General features: G+C 40.1%; 1 long non-coding RNA gene across 1 annotated transcript; it reads left to right on the top strand.

The window, feature by feature from the left end:
* The first annotated feature begins 1134 nt into the window (after positions 1 to 1134).
* LOC116677253 (uncharacterized) lies at positions 1135 to 21018 on the top strand. The gene is made up of 3 exons (XR_004328951.1): positions 1135 to 1263; positions 19537 to 19541; positions 21006 to 21018. It is a non-coding gene; the product is annotated as an uncharacterized LOC116677253 (long non-coding RNA).
* Positions 21019 to 23676: the final 2658 nt, after the last annotated feature.

Here is a 23676-nt window from a genome sequence, read left to right as displayed (position 1 = left end):
TCTCACGCTGGGCCGGTCTTCAGACAGGATGAGTCCTGGACCAGCAGTGTTGGGGTACTTCATTAACACAACAACAGAAGTAAAATCTCAGATAACTAATCTCAGCATGTACCTAAAACTGATTTTAAATGTTTAATTTATTAAAGATTAATTTACAAAGAGTAAAAATAATTTAATTTAATTTAGAAATAAATGTAGAGCTGAACTACGCAAGGCTAAGGCGGTCTAGTCTCAACAGCTGATTACTCAACCTGCTACCAGTCTGAAAACCTCGTAAAGGTCATCACAAGGGAAACTGAGAAAAGGAAAACAAATGGTAATATTCAAACTTCTCTGCAGGGCACTTTCATCTCAGATTTAGAAAAGATTGCAAGTGCTTTCAATGACTATTTTATATCGTCTGTTAAAGAACTGGTAACAGATTCTCCCTCTCCCTGCTCTCTCACTAGTTCTCTATTCAACACCTGATCAGTTTTAATCCTCTGAGATCTATCAGAACGAGGTGATTAAAACACTGCACTCACTATAAATAAATATAATAAGCATTGTCAGATGACCTGAAGCATTGTCAGATGACCCGAAAGACAGTCTTGAAGGAGTTCCCAGAATGCTCAGCAGTTCTACCAGTTATCCAATAGGCTGTCGGCTGTGTATCAACCTGACTTCTGCACAACACAACTGATGGTCCCAACTCCTAACTAATAAGGAAGAAACTCCACTAATGAACCCTGACCAGGCCCACCTGGGAGGGGGGGGGACCATTCCAGGGACTACCTCATGAAACTAGAATATAAGACATGATTTCAGTTACTTTGTTGTTAAGTCCATAATTCCACGTGTTCATTCATAGTTATGATGCCTTCGGTGATACTCTACAATGGAAATAGTCATGAAAATAAAGGAAACACATTGGAGGAGAAGGGGGGACTAACTTTTGTGTTCTGCTTTTTTAAAGGTTATTAAATAATCATTATATATATTCATCATTATATCATATTTCTACTTTCACATTTATAGACTTTGTGCAACTATAACACAGAATTTCCCTTCGGGGATCAATAAAGTATTTCTGATTGTGATTAACAATCAATAAAACATCCAACATTGAAAAAAGACAAAACTAAGCAGAGATACATGTTTCTTATTTATTTGTTCAATGGAATCAGTTAAAAACAAACTTATCAACCGATTATTAAAACATTGGAATCATGTTGAACTAATCTAACAGAATACAAAGATAAACATGTTCAGACATCACGTTGAGTTACTGATTACAAACTTAAAGCTGTGTCTATGTGAAGAGTTGCATTACTTAAAAAAAGATGAAATAAGTCAAATTATATTTAATCATCCAGCAATGTGACATCATTTATATTGTGTTTACATCATCGCTTTTTAAAACTGACATCAGAAACACGAGAAATAAAACATTTGGTAAAATTAATCCATGTAGAAATGTTATAACATGTGATTCAGTTTTGACATTATAAACGTTTATTAGAGGCGTAATTACTGAATGAATTATTAATTGATTCATATTGCAGCTCGTTAACTTTCAGTAGAAACATAACATCAAGAATCAATAACTTGTTAATATTCAAAAATACAAAAATCATTAATGGAAACAAATTCCTAATCATTAAAGGTACAGTAAGTGTTAAAGGATGAACCAACTGTCACCAGATCCCCTAATTTGGACGGTTCTGTGTTTTCTTGCCTTTAAGGACCGCCTTGAAAACAAGATGCTATATTACTTTTACTCATGTAATAATGTAGTGTTGTATTTTTGTATTTCTCTGTCAAACGGGGTGACAGTTCCTGAGGCGTCGTATCACTCTCGGTTGGTCGAGGACTGACTTCTTTATATTGTCCCCTCAGCGACCCCGTCCCTACTGTCCCTCTTCTTCTCTCGGTTGGTCAAGGACTGACTCCCTTATATCGTCCCCTCAGCACCCCGCTGATCTGGTCACGCTCGGTGGCTCTGACCGGCAGAGCGGATGGGGGAATGCAACCCCACTAGGAGATGACAGGAGGTCTGACTGTCAAAGTCAATCCCCGCCGGGTGGCAGCCCCCCCGAAGATTAAAGAGGAGTCTTAACTACCCTCACGGGAGGAAAACCTCTGCCCTCGGACGACCGAGGTAAGAGAGACATAAATGTACTGACTAAAATCAAGGTATACAAGTCTTTTGGTCCCCTAGCTCACAACGAGCTCAGGTAGTTTTAGTCTTTAATGAATAATCAAAAACAAGTACAAAATGCAGTAATATTCTTTCCCTTCCTGCCCTAAAAGCTAAAAGAGTCCAAAAATCTGAAAAACAGTAAGTGGGTGAGCAGAGCAGAGCGGAGAGAGATAAGAAGCCATGCAAAAGAGTCCACATCAACTCATATTTATATTTATAGTCAAGGCTAAACCCCCCCCCAGAAATCAGGGTATTTCCACTATTGCGTAATCACACAGGTGGCAACAGCAGAAGACACGATCTGTATTTTTCCATTGTTACAGTATTTTTGACCTTTGGCACACTAGGTCACACCTAGCACCTATGTTATAGTTTTAGCTGTTTTTGATATTTAGTCCATACACATACATCAAAGCAAAACAAATCATTTAGCTGTGGGTTACCACACTTTAAGAAATATATATATATATATATATATATATATATATATATATATATACGTATATGCAGAGGTGTAGTGGTAAAAAAAGAGGTGGGTAAACTATAAATTCTGCGATCAGGTGGACCACGACGCGATCACCGATAAGGGGGGCCACGGTCTACCGGTGCACCCTGATGACATTGGGTCATCAGGGTCTACCGGGACGGTCTACCGGTGCACCCTGATGACAAATTGAATTGAAAAATTGAATTGAATGACATTGCTACAGGCAATTTATCACTGGTTGTTCCCTCATAGGTCACACAATCAGTATTCAGTTCATACATTAATCAAAGTTCTTGTTAAAAAGACTCAAGAAGGAATTATATGGTTGAAATCTATAAAGTTTACTAAATGACAAAACAGAGACAACAAAAATATGTGTAAAATATTCACATATAACAAGCTGGAATCAAAGACCTTTTTACTTTGTCTTAACAAAAATTACTCAAACCAACTAATTGATTAACAAAATAGTTGGTGAATACAGTTTTTTCCAATTGCTAACACAATAAAATGACATGCATAGAACAATTATTTAAACTGACACACAGAGCAAAACCTCTTCTCAAGTCCCCAAAAGTCTACACATATTTAATGCTTCACACACATTTTGCAAGACACAACAATCTGACATAAAGTCACATGTTTACCATTTTCAAACCCATTCATCATTAACTACATGTAGGATAGTATGACATGACCGACGAATCTTTGACTTTAGTCTGCCGCTTCCTGCTTGATGTTTAATGCCCTCAACTTTGACTTCCAGGCAGCGCTGCGACCGGGACTTCAAGGCACCCAACCATTGCCCAATCCTAGTACATTACAGGTAGCGCTGCCTGGAAGGCAACGCTGGGGGCTCACAGCCCCAAACACCGCAAGAGATTAGTCAACACTGACAGTAATGCAGCGCAATATGATGGACTTCGTCTTAGGTTTAACAACCTATGAAACTAATAATGAACAATATGAAACTAAAACGACATAAGCTTAATTTAGAATGGCTTTGGGACAATAGGCTATTCAGAGGTGGGTAAACGCACTTTGGAGGTGGGTAAACGCCATTTCCGAATTTTGAGAGGTGCATAAACGGCGTTTACGTGCGTTTAGCCTCCACTACATCACTGCGTATATGTATATACATATATGTATATATGTATATATATATGTATATATATATGCATATATATACATATATGTATATATGTAAGTATTAGCTGCTATTTTGGGGTTTTCAACAGAACCTTCGTTCAACACTGTACAGCCCTTTGGTCAACGTTGGTTGTTTTAAAGCACTTAACAAATAAAGTTGGATTGGATAGATTCTCCGAGCTACTGGTTCTGGTTCAGCAACAATGAAGGTCTTCATGGTTTTAGACTGAAAAAGTCAACGCAGACCCAATCTTTCTTCATCTTGAACCAAAGAAGTCACTACTCTGCCTCGGATTGGCTAGTTCTCTTCGTTGGTTGGATTTGTGAGGTTTAGGTTGAGGTCAGAACGCCAGGGTTAGCCAATCAGAGAGAGAATTGGGGTCCTGCCTTTGTCATAACAGGAAAAGAAATATCGCTGGAGGAAAATCTGACCTGGGTTATGATCCAAAACATTAAGTACTTTTCCTCCGAAAAATATTTATTTAATTTTCAGTGTAGTCAGTGAAACTGCATCCCCCACTGCTACTAAAGGCCTTTGCTCACCAGGGGTGAGACGAATAAAGGAAAATAATATGCAAAATAATCACAAAACTATTCACAGAGATGCAAGTTAGCGACGGTTTTCAATACAGGTTTTGGATTTTGGCCCCAGGTCATCATCAACGTTGGTGGGACGGCAGAGAGAGAGAGGAAGTGACGGGAGATGCAGAGAGAGAGAGAGAGAGAGAGAGAGAGACAGCCTCCGTGTTGTATGATGAATTCATTAACAACACAACGTGATTGGTTGATGTTTGGAAATGAAATTACGCGGCTTTATCGTTGCATTATATTCACGTTCTTTGGGAAAATACTAAAATAACAGTTTGAAAAATATATTGACATGCCAATCATTTATTGTTGAATTAATCGCACGAAGAAAAACGCCCCGGTGTGGGAAGACCTTAAGACTCGCTCCCTCACCACTATTTAACTGAAACTAATCTATTTTATAGAGCTCAGTAGTATCTGTTTGAGGAAGAACAGTATACCCATTGCTTCTTCTATCAAGTTTCCTGAGCTTCCGTTTGAACCACTCACCGATTTTATGCCATCTTATGGCAATTTTCACTGGGATGTTTGGAGCATCCTTGAACATCTCATCAGTGTAGTGTCCTCCACCGTTAGCTTCTACCATCTGATCTATTTTATCCAGAAGGTCTCCGACCTGCACCCTGTTTCCTTTCTTTGTGTTGTCAAACACACAGAATCTACCTCACACATGGAGACCAGGGCAGAGACATGTTGGTTGGACTGGATATTATCATCCATGGACCTTCCGCTGAGTGCGTCTCCATGAGTGAAAGGACCATCATATGTTTAGAAGCATCTCTGGTGAACAGCTTTGTCAGAATCTTAAACAGTTTGATTTCTGCTTCAAAGATCCTACCAACTTTACCACGATGATGAAGGCATGAGGTCCTGGACTGGCCTTTCCTACTGCCTTCATGATCTCTTCAAACAGCTTTCTTGGAGAAAGAACCTGTCCAGTGAATCCTGGAGTATCGACCACTTGGACCCGGCGACCCTCCACCCTGGCTGACTTGGAGGCGGTCCCAGTAGTGCCTGAATTAAAGCCAGAGACTGATTCAAACCATTCTGATCCCAGGATGGTGCTTCCTGATGAGCTCTTTCCATGTCCAGGGAGACCAAGCAGCACCATCCTCCTTTCCCTCATTTCCTCCCCCAAATCATCAACTGGATCTGAAACACAAAATATAAATAGAATTTAAAAATGTTGTGTCAGCTTGACTGGCTCTAGTGGCTGTAGTTCTGCACCAAGGCTTAATTTCGGGAAAGAGACTTCAGATACAGTATTAGGGGACCACCAAGGTCTATATAAAAGAGACTTCAGATGCAGTATTAGGGACCACTAAGGTCTATATAAAAGAGACTTCAGATACAGTATTAGGGGACCACTAAGGTCTTTATAAAGAGACTTCAGATACAGTATTAGGGGACCACTAAGGTCTATATAAAAGAGACTTCAGATACAGTATTAGGGGACCACTAAGGTCTTTATAAAAAAGACTTCAAATCACAGCCCAATGGTCCCACTGTCCAGTGGGCGTCTGTCCCTCACTCACTGACAGTAAAACTCAGTAAAACTCTGGCAGATCAGCTGATCTACTATACACAGTCATTAAATGTTTCTGTTTGAGATCTTTACTCACCGTTTCTGAGGTGGCCTGACATCTCCAGCAGCTCTCTGACTTGTTCCTGGGTTCCATTTTATTGTTGAACAAATTATATCTCCTTCAAACTTGTTAACAAGCTTTTTAAGACAACTTCCTGGATCTTCATTGATGAACTCATCCAATGACGTCTTGTCGAGGTCATCTCCTCCGGTGAAGAGCAGGTGACAGTTGTGTTTCTCACAATCTCCAATGGCACTGAGAGCTGCATCCACAGCTTTCTTATGATCATTTGTGAATTGATCTGGTTAATTACTATCAGGAACAAACGAGGTCTGGGGAACTTCAGGAGGTCCTTGCACAGGGTCTGAATCTCCCTCGTAGACCCGATTATTTCTGGGTGTGTCGATCACTGAGATCTGTTTTCCAAGCACAGGTCCACTTTGTGTAGAGATCTGTGTTGTCACTGATTTGGTGGATCGTTTTGACACAAAACCTGGTCGTCCAAGGATGGTGTTCCCTGAGGCAGATTTACCGACTGTGGTTTGTCCCAGAAGCATGATGGTGAGATCTGGACGTGGACCTGGACCTGGATCCATGCTAGAGCAACAGAAAACCTGCTGCAGACAACAGAAAGAAGTTAGTAGTCTGTGAGTTAAGATCTGAGTTCTGTAAGCAGAGTGACATCCTGGAAAGAAGTTATACCAATTTAGAGAGTTGATGTGCTTCAATGGCAACATCCCCCCCCCCCCCCCCCCTCTTTGGGACCGTGCTGTATCGCCATATTTTAACGTAGAAACATGATTACAAGTTTAAACCAAAGACAAGACTTTGGCGTTTATTGGGCTGAATGGAATAAGATATCAAGCACTGTTTCTCCCAAATCCCAGTTTACGTATCGTCCCGTTTTCAGACGGCTCAGATTTTCCAATGAGTGTGTATGTGGTGGAATGGAGACAGTTAGAGAGGAGCACGGGGGGACAATGATGAGAAAATATTGAACAATTTGCTCTCTCTCCCATAGTTTTCACATTTACATCATTCAGTGTGTTTAGATGCAAAGCAGTAACCGGGGTATGGTCTGCCTCCTGTCGGTGAGTCCCGGATTCTCCCCGTTCTTCCCCCCCCCCGTACATGAGTGGGGGAGAATGGGGAGGAGGGTGGAGTAACTTTACCTCCGGTACAGCTCAACCCTTTTTCTTCTGGTTGACAAGACTCGACATTACACAGACTGATCACTAAATTAGTCAAATTTAAAGGTTACGCCCTGTTACACCAACCTGTGTCTACTTGCATGGTTTAAAATCTGTGAGTGTGAGTGTGTGTTTTATGTGACCTCTACCTGTAAAATTATAGAGCGGTCTAGACCTGCTCTATCTGTAAATTATAGAGTGGTCTAGACATGCTCTATCTGTAAATTATAGAGGGGTCTAGACATGCTCTATCTGTAAATTATAAAGCGGTCTAGACCTGCTCTATCTGTAATTATAGAGTGGTCTAGACATGCTCTATCTGTAATTATATAGTGGTCTAGACCTACTCTATTTGTAAATTATAGAGTGGTCTAGACCTGCTCTATCTATAAATTATAGAGTGGTCTAGACCTGCTCTACCTGTAAATTATAGAGCGGTCTAGACCTGCTCTATCTGTAATTATAGAGTGGTCTAGACTAGAGGATGACACGGGAGTGGATTTTCGCTCCTGTCCCGTCCCACTCCCATAGAAAGAAATCTTGTCCCGTCCCACTCCCAGACCAAAGTTTAAAAACTAGTCCCATCCCATCTCGCTCCTGGTAAATTGAGTCCCACTCCCATCCCGCTCCTGTTTAAACTGACTCACGCTCCTGTACCGCTCCCATTTACATGCGAGCAATTTTGTCGGTCAGACGAGACTTGACACCTGACGGCAATTTTTGCTTGATGAACGAAGCGATGCTTGGCTGATTCTTTCCCGAATTTGCCTTGCCAGTGTGCCTCTTCAGACCGCCGGTCCCTGAATCACTTGCGTACTTGACTAAGACTAAGCATGTCTTACAAGCAGCGTACATCGTGCTATCACCGTCACATTCTACTCTCATAAACTTAATTAATATTTCAGACTTTCCGACCAGTTCTGTGAACTTAATAGACATGTCATTACTTCTGACTTTGCGCTGTAAATCATTTTTTGCCACATCGACTTCTCCGCGGCGGTTAGCTCCCTCATCACTGCTCTTTGAATTACGGCGGTAAGCCGTGACAAAAAGCACTGATGGCTTCTGGGACAACTGGGTTGTGTAGTTTTTTTTTTTTAATGGCGTTACATTGTAGGCGTATTAAAAGGAAACTACAAAATGGTGCATTTACTTTTTTTTGCATTTAGGTGCATTTAGATTTTTTTGTCGTCTTTGCTATTGGTTGATTCCCGCTCCCGTCTGCTCCCGTTAACCATTTATCCCGTACCGTCCAAATCCCGTGATTAATAGTAAATATGACTCCCATCCTGCAGGAATCCCACGGGAATCCCGTGACCCGTGGGATTCCCGAAAAAATGTCAGCCTCTAGTCTAGACATGCTCTATCTGTAATTATATAGTGGTCTAGACCTACTCTATTTGTAAATTATAGAGTGGTCTAGACCTGCTCTATCTATAAATTATAGAGTGGTCTAGACCTGCTCTACCTGTAAATTATAGAGCGGTCTAGACCTGCTCTATCTGTAAATTATAGAGCGGTCTAGACCTGCTCTATCTGTAAATTATAGAGTGGTCTAGATCTGCTCTATCTGTAAATTATAGAGTGGTCTAGACCTGCTCTATCTGTAAATTATAGAGTGGTCTAGACATGCTCTATCTGTAAATTATAGAGTGGTCTAGACCTGCTCTATCTGTAAATTATAGAGTGGTCTAGACCTGCTCTATCTGTAAATTATAGAGTGGTCTAGACCTGCTCTATCTGTCAATTATAGAGCGGTCTAGACCTGCTCTATCTGTAAATTATAGAGTGGTCTAGACCTGCTCTGATTGTCAAAACAAAATTTAACAAATAAAGTTGAATTAAAAAATAAATTAACAATAGAATAGACAAAGTGCTGTGTAATTACACAGTTGTAATTGTTAAATAATTTTATCATTTGAGATAAACCAACCAACCATGTAACTAACCTTAAAGCAGAGAGGAGGCTGTTAGTCTGCTGATGTCCAGACAGAAAGTAAAAGCATTCGCTGTACTCGTCCCAGATCAGTCCCTCCCTGAACTCTCCTCCAGAGATCTGCAGAGATCTGAAGCTGAAGGTCACAGGATTTCTCAGATCAGACTGCGGTTTCTGCTGACTCACGTATATTAACTTCCTGTTATATCAATAAACCCTAAAATAATAACCAAACCAAAACTAGAGACACACTTCCTGTTTCACTGCAAACCTTCTTTCTTTCTATCATTTACAAAGCTCCAACCGTTCTAGTAGTTTCCTCCGGAGAAAGGAGGAGTGTGACAGTGGCGAGGAGAAACTCCTTTTAGGAAGGTACCTGGGACACACCCAGGCTCCTGGTGGGTGGAGTCTGACGGGGCCAGGTGGGGGGGTGTAGCAGGGCATAGCAGGGCATAGCAGGGTGAAGCAGGGCATAGCAAGGCGTAGCAGGGCATATCAGGGCATAGGATGGCGTAGCAGGGTGTAGCAGGGTGTAACAAGGCATATCAGGGCATAGTAGGGCATAGCAGGGTGTAGCAGGGTGTAGCAGGGCATAACAGGGCATAGTAGGGCATAGCAGGGTGTAGCAGGGCAATCAGGGCATAGTAGGGCATAGCAGGGCATAGTAGGGCGTAGCAGGGTGTAGCAGGGCATATCAGGGCATAGAAGGGCATAGTAGGGCATAGTAGGGCATAGCAGGGTGTAGCAAGGCATATCAGGGCATAGCAGGGCGTAGCAGGGTGCGGGGAAGGACCACAATGACAACCAGGATTTAGGAGCCACCCTAATCCAAGAAAAACTGCTGGGTGGAAGAACATAAGGACTCCCCAGAGCTTGGTTAGTGACAGGCATTCTGGGACATGGAGGCACACAGAAGGGAAAGAGAGAGGAGCTCAGGACACACACACACACACACACACACACACACACACACACACACACACATACACACACACAAACACACACACAGTCACACCCGTGAGGGCTGTACCATGAAGAGATAAGTGAGACAGCAAGGTACAGTACCAGATGTGACTTCCCTGCTGTCTTTCTTGCCCCCCCCCCTCATGTGTGAGACAGAGAAGAGATTAAATACAACTTCTTCTTCTACTGCGTTTTGTGGCGGGTTGCAACCATAAAATGACCTAAAACTTATATATACACTCACCGGCCACTTTATTAGGTACCCCATGCTAGTAACGGGTTGGACCCCCTTTTGCCTTCAGAACTGCCTCAATTCTTCGTGGCATAGATTCAACAAGGTGCTGGAAGCATTCCTCAGGGAGTTTGGTCCATATTGACATGATGGCATCACACAGTTGCCGCAGATTTGTCGGCTGCACATCCATGATGCGAATCTCCCGTTCCAACACATCCCAAAGATGCTCTATTGGATTGAGATCTGGTGACTGTGGAGGCCATTTGAGTACAGCGAACTCATTGTCATGTTCAAGAAACCAGTCTGTGATGATTCCAGCTTTATGACATGGCGCATTATCCTGCTGAAAGTAAGAAAGTTGGGTACATTATGGTCATAAAGGGATGGACATGGTCAGCAACAATACTCAGGTAGGCTGTGGCGTTGCAACGATGCTCAATTGGTACCAAGGGGCCCAAAGATTGCCAAGAAAATATTCCCCACACCATGACACCACCACCACCAGCCTGAACCGTTGATACAAGGAAGGATGGATCCATGCTTTCATGTTGTAGACGCCAAATTCTGACCCTACCATCCGACTGTCGCAGCAGAAATCGAGAATCATCAGACCAGGCAACGTTTTTCCAATCTTCTATTGTCCAATTTCGATGAGCTTGTGCAAATTGTAGTCTCAGTTTCCTGTTCTTAGCTGAAAGGAGTGGCACCCGATGTGGTCTTCTGCTGCTGTAGCCCATCTGCCTCAAAGTTCGACGTACTGTGCGTTCAGAGATGCTCTTCTGCCCACCTTGGTTGTAACGGGTGTTATTTGAGTCACTGTTGCCCTTCTATCAGCTCGAACCAGTCTGGCCATTCTCCTCTGACCTCTGGCATCAACAAGGCATTTCCGCCCACAGAACTGCCGCTCACTGGATGTTTTTTCTTTTTCGGACCATTCTCTGTAAACCCTAGAGATGGTTGTGCGTGAAAATCCCAGTAGATTAGCAGTTTCTGAAATACTCAGACCAGCCCTTCTGGCACCAACATCATGCCACGTTCAAAGTCACTCAAAATCACCTTTCTTCCCCATACTGATGCTCGGTTTGAACTGCAGGAGATTCTCTTGACCATGTCTACATGCCTAAATGCACTGAGTTGCCGCCATGTGATTGGCTGCTTAGAAATTAAGAGTTAACGAGCAGTTGGACAGGTGTACCTAATAAAGTGGCCGGTGAGTGTATATATATCCTTCCTCTGTGGGACTACTTCTTCATCTCAGATATCCTTCCTCAAGTGGGCACACCTGCCACACTGGCACAAAGGCGGAGGTAGCGGTCCTGCTGCTGGGTTGTTGGCCCCCTACAACCTCCTCCACGTCTGGTCTACTGGCCTGTCTCCTGCACTGTAAACCCCAATCCATCCGTGACACAAAATGTTAATGTTACGTCCACACAAACGTTCAGAATTGTCAAAACAGCATAAAAACTTTATGTTCATTTGACACAAAAAGTCATCTCATGTGAGGTTGACATAATCTTTTTATGTTAAGTTAACATTTTTGGAGTTTTGAGTTCATTCTACTGAAATGTATAACGTCAACGTCACTTAATAAATTCAAGACCAATTAACAACACATATACTGTGCACTTAGCATATATTTTGATAGTTAAGTAAACCTAAAAAAAGGATGTTAAAATATGTACCCAATGTTTTTATGTTCATATGACAAGCAGTCACTTTCATGTTTAACAAAATGAAAATATTGTGTTGACTTAACACAACAATAACACATAATTATAACATAAGTTCCAGAGTTATGCTGAACACAAACATTTTGTTCTGTTTTAACATAAAAATGCCACAATGTTTTGTTTTTACCAACGTATACTTTTTTAGTATACATAATTAAGTTTCAAATAGTCGAAGCGACGTTAAATTTAAAGGTTGAGAACAATTTCCATTTCTTTGTCTAACTTAAAATGTTTGAATGGAAGTGATACATAAAATTTGTGTCATGTTTGATTTGATACATTAATATTTAGTGTAAAAATGGCATATATTGTTAAACTCAATGGACGGCGTAGAATTTGCGCATTAGGTTTACATTGTATAAGATGTTTGAACTTAAAAATTGGTGTAAAAATATCTACTCAGTTGTTTAATGTTCATTTGACAAGCAGTTACTTTCTCGTTCAACATAATGTTTAAAAAGTGTTCAATTTACACACTAAAAACACATCATTACAACATGAGTTCCAGAGTTATGCTGAACACAACCATTTTGTTCTGTTTTATCGTAAAACTGCCACAATGTTTTGTGTTTTTACCAATGTATTATGTTTTAGTACACATAATTAAGTTTTAACTAGTCAAAGCAACGTTAAATTTAAAGCTTGAGAACAACTTCCATTTCTTTGTTTGTCTCACTTAAAATATTTGATAGAAGTGATACATACAACTTGTGTTATGTTTGATGTGATACATTAATATTTAGGGTTAAAATGGCATATATAGTTAAACTCAATGGACAGCATAGAGTTTGTGCATTAGGTGTACAGTTGTTGAACTTACCAATTGTAAAAATATCTACTCAGTTTTTACATTTGTATGTGACTAGAACTTACTTTCTTTTTCGACAAAATGAAAAAATTGTGTTCACACAATAGAAACAATAATTACAACATGAGTTGCAAGTATGCTATGAATTTGGATTATTTTTAATTGTGGTCCTCTCAGACTTGTTCAGGAATCTTAGTGTCGGGTTACAGCAAGCCCTACTAAACTATCAGTAAGTGTAAAGAAAACTTAATTCAAACTTCTTTTCCCCTTGTATTGCTAAAAAACACAAAGCAGTAAATATACAAAAAATTTATCCCAGGAATCACTTTCTGCTTATTACAACATCAAAATATTTTTTCCCCACAGGAAAAAGCATCAGTGCACAAATGACAGAGCTTAATGGTTTCTATTATACACATTGTGTTTAACCATAAAAGAAAAGATACCCTACAAAAAGTAAAATATTTCTCAAAATGCATTTATTAAGTTTTTATGTATTAAATAAAAATAGGCTTCAAAGTTTTACAGATAGCTGAGCTATACTGGGTGTACAAAATACAGTCAGCATTTCTACCATACACACAAAAACACACATTTATGAACACATTAAAGCATAAAGTAACATAAGGAGCAAATGACAAAGGAAAAAAGACATACAGTAACTCTGGCTCAGAAAAACCCTACAGTTTCTTGCTCAAGGCCAATATTTTAGGTCTGAGGTTGTCTGCATCAATGTGCAAGAATACTTGCTGAATAAAGAGAAAGGTCTTTATCATAGACTTGGGGTACCTAAGATGCAAAACATAGATAAGCCCAAATAGGTAAATGAATGCATCAGACCATGAATGGAGGGGGGATGTCACCACTCTGCCTTCAAGGATTATGTTGACTTGACATGGCTGCAGGAAGACCATTTCCTCTTCGTCATTAGGGACGATTGACAGTATGCAGACTGGACTGTTACTGTTGTCCAAAGTTCTTTGTTCCGCTTCCTAGAAAAAGAAAAAAATTGACATATTCATAACCAAATCTTAACAGAATAAGTTTACTTACAGGATTATTTTCCAGACATATTTGTACGTATTGGGCCCTATCTTGCACCCAGCGCAATTGACTTTGTACACCGTCTAGGGGTGGAACGGTACAAAGAAGTCACGGTTTGGTTCATACCTCGGTTCAGACATCACGGTTTGGTCCAATGGAGGGAAAAGCAAAACAAAAATGCAGAAGGCAATTTTTTGTTGTTGTGCATGCATGTGGTGGGTATTAGGGCTGCACGATTATGGCCAAAATGATAATCACAATTATTTTGAATAATATTGAGATCAAGATTAATTATCATGATTATTTGTTGAACTAAAACATATTTTATTGTCAAGTAGGCTATTTATAACTGCTTTCACATCCATATAATGCTACATTCTTCTTATGTTGAAGTTGTATGTTGTATAAACACAGCTGCAACACACGTTAATGAAAACGAGCTATCTGAAAATAGCGTAGGATATGTACCTTCACTTGTTTTCAAAAATAACTGATTAAAAGAACTAGGGAGAGAGAGGGAGATGGACGCTACTCACAGAGTGACGGCTGACTCATTATGAGTGGGTCCAGCACGAATGGAGGGTCAGTGGAGTTACACACGTATGTATGAAATGTCTGTATCGCCACTGTGCTGCATTTTTATGAACTATGATATTCTGGCCATGGGTCACATCTCTCGCCCACGTCCAGGAGCCTCCGTCTCACGCTATTACTCAACGAACTCAAGTTAGTTGCATTCAATAACTTCTTCTGTGTTTTTTGCCGTGTTCAGCGCGATAGCAGTTACAAGCGGAAACACTGGTACAAATACAGGTTTGCCTCTCATGCTTAACAATATACAGCTGTGTTAATAACAATTAAAACTGTGGACAAATGTAGAAGTGTAGACCGGCGGCCGTTGTGTCTCGCCATGTTGCTGGGGATACGTGTGTGATTAAAAGGGACATGGGTCAAGTAACGCAAAATTTAACCATATCGACATAAACAACATTGCTTCGTTTGTGGAGAGGCAGCGGATGCGAGGACGTAAGGTGCACCGGGGTGACCTGGGAAAAATATAACTCGCACTCTAGAGCCCTGTTAGCTAAGAGACACTAACAAGCACCAAGTAGCACTGGTCACTGCTGGGACAAAATATTACGTTTACAGGTAAACTGGTAAACCTTGAGACGGACGTATAACCAACTGCTATTCTGTTGAATTCTCCTCACGTTGCTCTGTCCTCTGTGACTGTCTACATCTAGAAACTAAGCTGCGCGGAGCAGGGAACAACTCTGAGTGGCACGTGATCAGACAGTGGTTTACAGAGCGGCAGACGGGCTTTGCAAAACCCCCGGAACGTAATATGAAATCACGGATTTAAAATATCACTTGATCGTGATTAAAATTTGATTAATTGTGCAGCCCTAGTGAGTATGACGCATGCCTTTGGTGTGGGAGAGCTGGGTTTGATTTTGACTGCAATATATCAACTAATGTGTCCCTGAGCAAGACACTTAACCCCTAGTTGTAAGCCGCTTTAGATAAAAGCGTCAGCTAAATGACATGTAACGTCTCAGGCTAGGGCTGCATAAGGCTTCCCACGATCAAATTTGCATGATTGAGCGATATTTTAAATGTTTTTTTTTTTTTTTTGCAAAGTCAATTTACTGCTCGTAAACCACCGTCTGATCATGTGCCAGCCAGAGTTGTTCCCTGCACCGTGCAGCTTAGTTTCTAGATGGAGACGCTCACAGAGGGGAGTAACGTGAGAAAAATTCCACAACAGATAGCAGTCGGTCATACGTCGGTCACAAGATTTACCAGTTTACTAGTAAACGCATAATAATTCTGGTTGGGACAACACGAGTTATGGCCTTTGGAATTACTCACCATGCAGACTTTGAACACTTCAGAGTCATCCTCACCAAGAAGAACTGGGAGACAATGGAGTGCAGCTGTTCTTATCATGCTGACATCCCTTGCTTGCTGGAAGGGTAGAGAAGCAGACTTATGTAAACAGTGTGTAAATCACAAGCACTACCACTAACTAAATACAAGTTGCTACTCAATTTTTACAGTCAGATATCAGGGGTAAACACAAACTACATACCACTTTGGCATCATAGAGCTTCAGAATAGCTGACAACCGATGTCCAAATTTGCCATGCAGCTTCTCACGAGACAGATTCAACAACCGCTCTGAGTGTTTGTCGAGTCCATCGTAGAATGATCGCAGGAGGTTCTGGTTAGTGACACGTTGAAATTCAGCACAAATCTAAATGTCAAAAAGATCTATTAAAGTCACTTACTTACACTGCAATATTGTTTTCTTGTACTATGGCAACTGCACTTTACAATACCTGACGCCACTTTACTTCAGTCTACCTTTCTGCTCATTGGCTGTTGTTTTCCTGTTTTTCTTGTGTGTTTACTTGTTTGTTTTTGCTTCTATTGTAGAAAATGCTACTGTAACAAGGGAATTTCCCCACTGTGGGATGAATAAAGTATTATCTAATCTATCTAATCTAATCTAAAGGTTTACTACACACAACTAGACAGCAAGAATAGACAAAAACTGAAAATGTAGATATTTATATATAGATATAAACAACATTTAAGAGCAGCCTTTTAGCAGAAGGCTCATGGACACTGATATGTAATCAACCTGGTACAATTAGAGTGAGAACTGCCTAACAGGTGTCACAGCATTTCACAGATAAAACAATCCATCCTGCAAGCAATACAGTTACCTGTGCATGTAGAAACAAGGCTGGCCATCTCCTCGCTATAGTGGTTATAGCGGTGCTGCTATTTATAATTTCGTGCCGTCTCAATGCAAAAGTCTTTCCCATGCAGCGGTTAATTGCAGCAAGATCTTTGTGTACTTTCTTCATCTCTAAGGCCATTCTGACTTTTAGCTCTTCAAGATCTTCTTCACTCTTTCCTTGAGGAAACTGTGCAGAACTGACTGCAACCATGCAAGGACGCTTACGAGATGGCTGGATGTCAGTGACGTAGTTGCCAGTCTTCTCTGAAACCTCTGTGCATCCTCCCCTCTCTCTTGTACTTTTGCATTTGCCTACTTTGAATTTCAGACCAATCTTCCACCCCCCGCATCCTTTTGGTGTACTTCGATCTGCAATGCATGGGAACTGTTTGATCAAGGCCTCTGCAGCTTCCTCAAAGTCCCTCTCCGTTGGGCAGACATTTTTAGCATACAATGCACTTGCTACAACTTCAAGAATCTCTTGTCTTTGCTCTCTAATTAAAATTAGCTGGTTTCCATGCTTGAAATATTCTTCATTTCCTTTACTTAGAATTAGGTCCAAGTCATGAGAAAAGGTTGGCAAGCAAAAATGTTCACTTGATGATCCAGAAGGATGTGGGGTAGATACATGGTGAATATCCTCTAATGGTTGAGAGTTAGAAATCGTTTGCTGTACCATTAATATCTTGATTGTGCCTTTATTTGAAAGGTTATCAGTACAGGTCAGACTACACATTATGTCTGACTGGGGATCTTGAAACTGGAGCTCAATTTCGCCATCAATTCTGAAATGTTGCATCAGTAAAGATTTGAGGTGGCTGACAGAATATGGCCGCTCTGGAAGCACCATCCTTTCAATTGGCACCATCCTCAAACACCACACGTAGTCTAAAGTTAGATGCCATTTCTAGGAGGAAAAGAGAGGATTACATTATTTAGTAAAAGACCATGGAGATTGATAGTTCACATGAAATACAATTTAAATAAATAATTTTCACTTTGTGGGCACTAATCATGCAAAACTATACCAGAAAATATTACTTTGCTAGCCAACAAGATCATCAAAAATTATTCTGCACCACATGTAGGGATGTAACGATTATCGTTAATGGTAAATGTAGTATAATATGATAAACACTAACGCTTTTTGAAACTAGTTCAGCTTGCATAGGCCTATGAGTGCTTTCTAAACATATTGAACATACTTTTAAAAATATGATAATTCAGAAAACCCTGATAATGTTGGTCACTATAACCGTGAGGTAAAAATGTCATACATGACGTTCCTAACCACATGGCTTATTAAGGTCATCCCACATAAAAAAAAAGTAGTCCCAAAAATGTAAGAACTAATCTTAAAGCCTAATTATTAAACCAAACACAGCTGAACCATTTTCATCTCTATGCAGTTTATTGTTACTTGCTAAATAAGTAATTTTACAGCTTTTACATTAGCTAAACACTAAGCCAATTAAATTGCAGTAGGGTTTGTCTTAAACACGATGATATATGTTCTGTAAAATAAGATTTAATTTAGTTTTATAATTTTATGACGGTACCATGATGCTAAAGTGAAAAGCATGTTTGCTAACCATGAAATGGATAACGTTAGCAAGCTAGCTAAGTTAACTAAACAAGCTAAACTCATGGTCAAAAAAAATGTATAGCTATATGGGAGGTTGGTTAATGTCAACATTTCAAAGATGCCGCTGGGCGGGTTAACGTAACGTTTTCGACACTGACCACCAGCGTGGTCAGGAATGTTTTCCATAATTTTGTTACAGGATATCCCATATTTTAGCAGGGTAATGTTAGCAATATAGCTACGCCCACGTCACGTTAGCATTTGTCAAGTAAAACTACCGTCAACATAGAGCAAGCTTGAGCGGAATATATCTTTGGTATTAAGTTGTGAAATAGCAAACGTCGACGCTAAACACTGCAAACTAATGACACCATCTCTATCTCCTCATAAGTTTGTATACATACCATAGTCTTTCACACAACGGAAATATGTTTCGCGTCTTGCAGTGTGCCTCCGCTTTTGCTGGCCAGGTTGACGTCTTCAAAGAGCGTGCCGATGGCGCGTTTGGATCATCAGTGACGGTTTGGATGCGCTCCAAAACTCAGTCGGCGCAGTCCCTGGCCGTGCTTGAACCATAGACCGTATATTATTAACGGTCTATGGCTTGAACACAGTAACTTTGGGCCGTGAAGGCAAACTTCTCCCTGTGCACCACATACACAAATCTATTATCCTGCCACAAAAGCAATCGTAGCTAAGACTGCAATTAAATACATTTACTATATGAACCCATTCATCCATTTTATAACTTCAACAACAACTGAGACAACAACTGAGACGCATTGTCCTGTAGAAGCCACCAGGACAAATGGATATCAAGCAAGAGGTCACACATGCCAATTAATGGCTATATGACAGGGCCTGATCAATAGTTACACTCAAAGATGCATAACGACAGCACAAAAATTATGTTGGACACATTGACTGTAGCCACCACTTTAATATATGAAATAGGACTGGTAATAATTCCACCTGGTCACTTTTTTTTTGGTATTCTAGACATGACCACTTGGAGTTAACCATGCGTGAAAGCTGGCTTGCTGGAAGTTATAAAATGGATAAATGGGTTCAAATTCAATACTGATACACCTGAGCACAACCAGCACTTGTTCACACTGCAAGTTCACACAAGCGGTCATACTCCTGAAGTAACACACATGCGAAAATGAACAATAACCAACCTGTAGCATTCAGCACTCTGTTGTAAGGAAGTAAACATTGAGATTATTGAAGTCAGCGTTTACATTTTCATTTATAAGTTGATGTGCAGTGGAAGTCAGCAAATTTGTGAGCAGATGCTAAAGAGAATGTGGTGAAAGGGAGCGAACATTTTTAGTAATAACTTTTTGTGAAGCAATGGCTTCTGAGGTGTGTGTATGGAGAGTTGGAGCCAGGAGTGGTGGGCTTGTAACATGTATGTCTTCACTGAAACAGATTGCATCCAGAATTTCAAGATGTCAAGAACAACAACACTCTGACAGCAAGGAGTTTGGTTGTGGCTGTAAACAGGCGGGTGGGCATGTTGCACAAAATCAGATATGTATTTAGGACCATTTGAAAGGGGTCCAAATCTTAGCTGAAAAGATCGGATTGTAGTTTGGATCAACGTAAGTAGCCTACATTTTCAGGATAAAGCCTAACATCTGCGACGTGATGTCAGGCTTTGCACCTCACCTTCCGCTCTGTGTATTTCAGTTTCTGTGTGTGTGTTTCCAAGAAATAACAACAAACAAGGAGCTAGCAGCCACACACTGAAAATGTATAGTTTTGAAGAAATTTGGATTTTACACAAGATGGGACTGCTTGGTTCTTGCTGGGAATAATTGTCAAGCTTTACAAAGATAATGTTTACCGTATCTACTCTCTAACTGACGTTTTGGGACCTATTGGCGTGATTGCTAGCTAATTAGCTGGGTCTAATAATGAATTTACACAAAATTTAAAGTTTAAGATTCAACAGGCAGATTATGAAAAGGTCAAAAATGATTTTATAACTGGAATAAATAATGTGTGAATAGCCAAAATCCAATGGACAGTTAAAAATGATGTCCAGAAACAGTGCGTGTGCATGTGAGGAGGTATTTTCTTTGAATTTGTTTTAATCTTATCAATTTTATTTAAAAAGTATGTGATTAGCATTAAAACAACCTGCATAAAAACATAATCTAAATTAATCTACAAACCTCTGTGCAAGTAATTTATCAACACTTAATATGTACATGTTCATGTCATTTATTAGGCACACTTGTAACATAATGTTGAGAAATATGGATTTGTTTGTAAGGGAATTTGCAGATTCTTCTAAAGTTCAAGTTCCAGGTGCCTAAATATGTACCGAGGAGGTTGACGTTTGATTTGAGTTTGCCCCAGCGCCTCCTTTGATCCTGCGCTGCCAGCCATCAGCAGGACACAGCGTTAACGTCCGTCGGTCATTCCGGCGCCTTGCCAGTCTCGAACGGTGGGGATGCTGCTGGAGAGCTTCGTGTGTCGTTGAAACAGTAAGGTTAATAATAGTTTGTTTATATTGATTACTTTATCGCTACAGTTACTTTCTTAGCCACAAACAATAACGTGCCAGTGTTGTAAGTTTCTAGCAAGCCAACTTTGTTCCGTGGGGGGTATTGTGAGGACGCGCTCTGTTAACTTAGTGACAGCTACTGCTTACGTTAGCTAGTTAGCTAGGCCTACCTGTTGTTTGGTATGCCTCGGCTAAAAAGAGAACCGGAGTCTGACTTTTATATACACTCAGCTAACATTAGTGATTGGTTTTGAGTCATAGTCAGTGTATTTAACAGAAAATTTGGCATTATAAATAAAGTAATTAATTAAAGCGTTTTTCTTCCTTCTCAGTTCAGTTTAGCCTGACTTTCAAAGGGTATGCAGGCAACATTAATCCATGCACCAACAGAGCACGTTCTTCAAAAGATGTCCCCCCATTTAAAAAAAAAAAAAAAAAAAACAGGGCATGAGGTCATCCCCACATTCTCTGTAAGACAATTTTAGGCAACGCAAATAGACTAGGACTGGTATGACCAATAAAATTAGACTTGTTGCTCAGAAAATGTCTTTGCAATAGTAATTTTATGTGTTAATGGCTAAACATAATTGTAGGTTAAGAGGTGTTTTAATGAAAGCATGGTAGTGTGTGAGTTAACGTCAAGTGTAATAGGCCCTTTTCACCGAAGCCATTTTGTCATGTCAGGGCCAACGCATGTAGCTTGCTGCCGCAATGTCGCCAGCCACTATTGCACGTGTCTATGGAGGCAGGTCTCTCTACAATTAAATCGTAACTAAAATTGAGGTTTTCAAAGCAATGTTATCTTGCCTAAATATTAACATTATTTGCGTCATTTGGCGTAGCTAAATTATTTTAATGTGACTTTTAAAAATGTACTAGACTGGAATGTTAAACATGTTTATTGTATTATGTATGTGTAAATGTATGTTTATAAGTAAGGCATTTTGTGGATTTAGGGTAATTGGCGGCTTAGCCGGGACTTTTTGTAAGGTCTGGGTGCATTTTCCCACAAGTGTAACAGCTCTGTTTTTATTTTGTGTGTGTGTGTGTGGGTGCCTTTGCCATTTGACTTAACTTTGGATGTACAAACCTTTGCGATTGGAAAAATGTTAATGTTTACTATGTTAATTCAATTGTAAATATAAGTAGTTAGTAATTAGTATTAAGTAAATGTTTATATCAAACATTATTGGTTAGAGTTGGAAAAAAACAATGTAGTGCACTTACTCATGTAGGCTTACCTAACTACAATTTTAAGATCCTTGTGCTTAAGTATTTCCATATTTGCAGTTTATACTTTGACTACACACCAAATATAAGACACATTGTACTTTTTATGCCACTGCATAGCTGACATGTCATGCAGGAGGGGTTATTAGTGCATTTTCTTTCCTCTGCTCAGCAGACTGAACATATTTTTTTTTCTGTCCTAGGAAAGCAAGTCCTTTACAGCTTCAAGTGAGGCCTAAGGCAACAAATGGTAAGTTAAACAGCAACAACGCATCTTGTGGTTACTTTAGAGTGTACAGTAGATAGATTATGTAGAACATTGCATGCAACAAAATGTAAGTGAACACAATTTTTCAATCTCTTTGCAGATTGTTGCAAGGCTTCAAAATGACATGGAATTGTAAACTCTGTGATTTCCACTGTCAATCAAAAAACGTCTTCTCCGTCATTATCATCTTGTACACAGTCAGCACAGCAGAATCAGCCCGCTGCCATGTTTGTATGAAAGCTGTATGTGCATTTTGCTTCTCAAAATGCACTGAAAATTCATCTTACCAGAATACACCCCACCCCAACCAAAGCCAGCAAATGATCCAAATATTGCTTTCCACTGTTCAAATTGTACTTTTACACAACCTTATGGCCAGACATTGTATCACATTTAAGACAACATTTAAGGAAACATGAAATGGTACAGTGCCATTTAAAGACTGTTCATTCCAGTCAAACGTCTGCTCAACATTGATTCTCACAAATCAAGAAACCATAATCATTTGGGATAAATGATTTCAAGGACACAGTTTTAAGACCAACACAATCCCATGATGAGGCCATTTCGAATGATGTTTTAGCAGCAATGATGAACCAAATGAAGAAGTGAAAACATAGATTTTCTGAAGAAACAGCTTGAAGACAACTTGGCTTCTCTCCTCTTGAAAACACAAACTGTCCTTCATGTCTCAGAGACTGCTACTCATAAATGTTACAAGGCTTGGATCAATTGCGGTCACTCTCCAGTGCAGTACTTAAAGACACAGACTCCTACTACAGAAACACAATTGTATGTCAACAGTGAGGTTGTGGCGGAAATTGTTAATGCAGTTGTCACCAATGATGTGCTTAGTAGCTGCACTTCAAGAGACGGGCCTTTGTCAACAGCAAACGAAGAAAATCTTACTAAAGCAAAATTTCCCTCTGGAAACCAATTGAGTATCGTGTTGCGGGTGCAAAATTCAACTATGTATGTCCCATCCTCAACTGTTTCAGGAGCTTCTCAAAAAAAGGGATGTATTGGAGCAGATTTTGCAGTTGTCTGTCCAAAAGATGGCAAATACACAACCTATCGGTGATGGTCTGTTTTGTAAAGGCAATAAGCTGCTGTCTCATCAGAGAATTTAAAACTTGCCATTCAACTCTATATTGATGATTTTTGAGGTGGCCAATCCACTTGGCACATCAAGGAAGAAACACAAATGTGCTCTGTTTATTGGGCACTTGCAAACATTCCATACAAACATCGGTAGCTCTCACACTCACAGCTGGGTTTACTCTGCAATTCAAATGACCTGAAGACTTGTGGCTACGAAAAGTGTTTGAGCCTCTTCTGCATGATTTGAGAGTCCTAGAAGCGATGGTGTCTTTGTGGAGAGTGTTGGCGAAATGTTCATGGGACATTACTGTGTGTTGTGGCAGACAA

Source organism: Etheostoma spectabile, unplaced genomic scaffold (genome assembly GCF_008692095.1).
Source record: "Etheostoma spectabile isolate EspeVRDwgs_2016 unplaced genomic scaffold, UIUC_Espe_1.0 scaffold00004708, whole genome shotgun sequence".
In the NCBI taxonomy this organism is placed as follows: Eukaryota; Metazoa; Chordata; class Actinopteri; order Perciformes; family Percidae; genus Etheostoma; species Etheostoma spectabile.
This window is presented reverse-complemented; position numbering and strand designations above follow the sequence as displayed.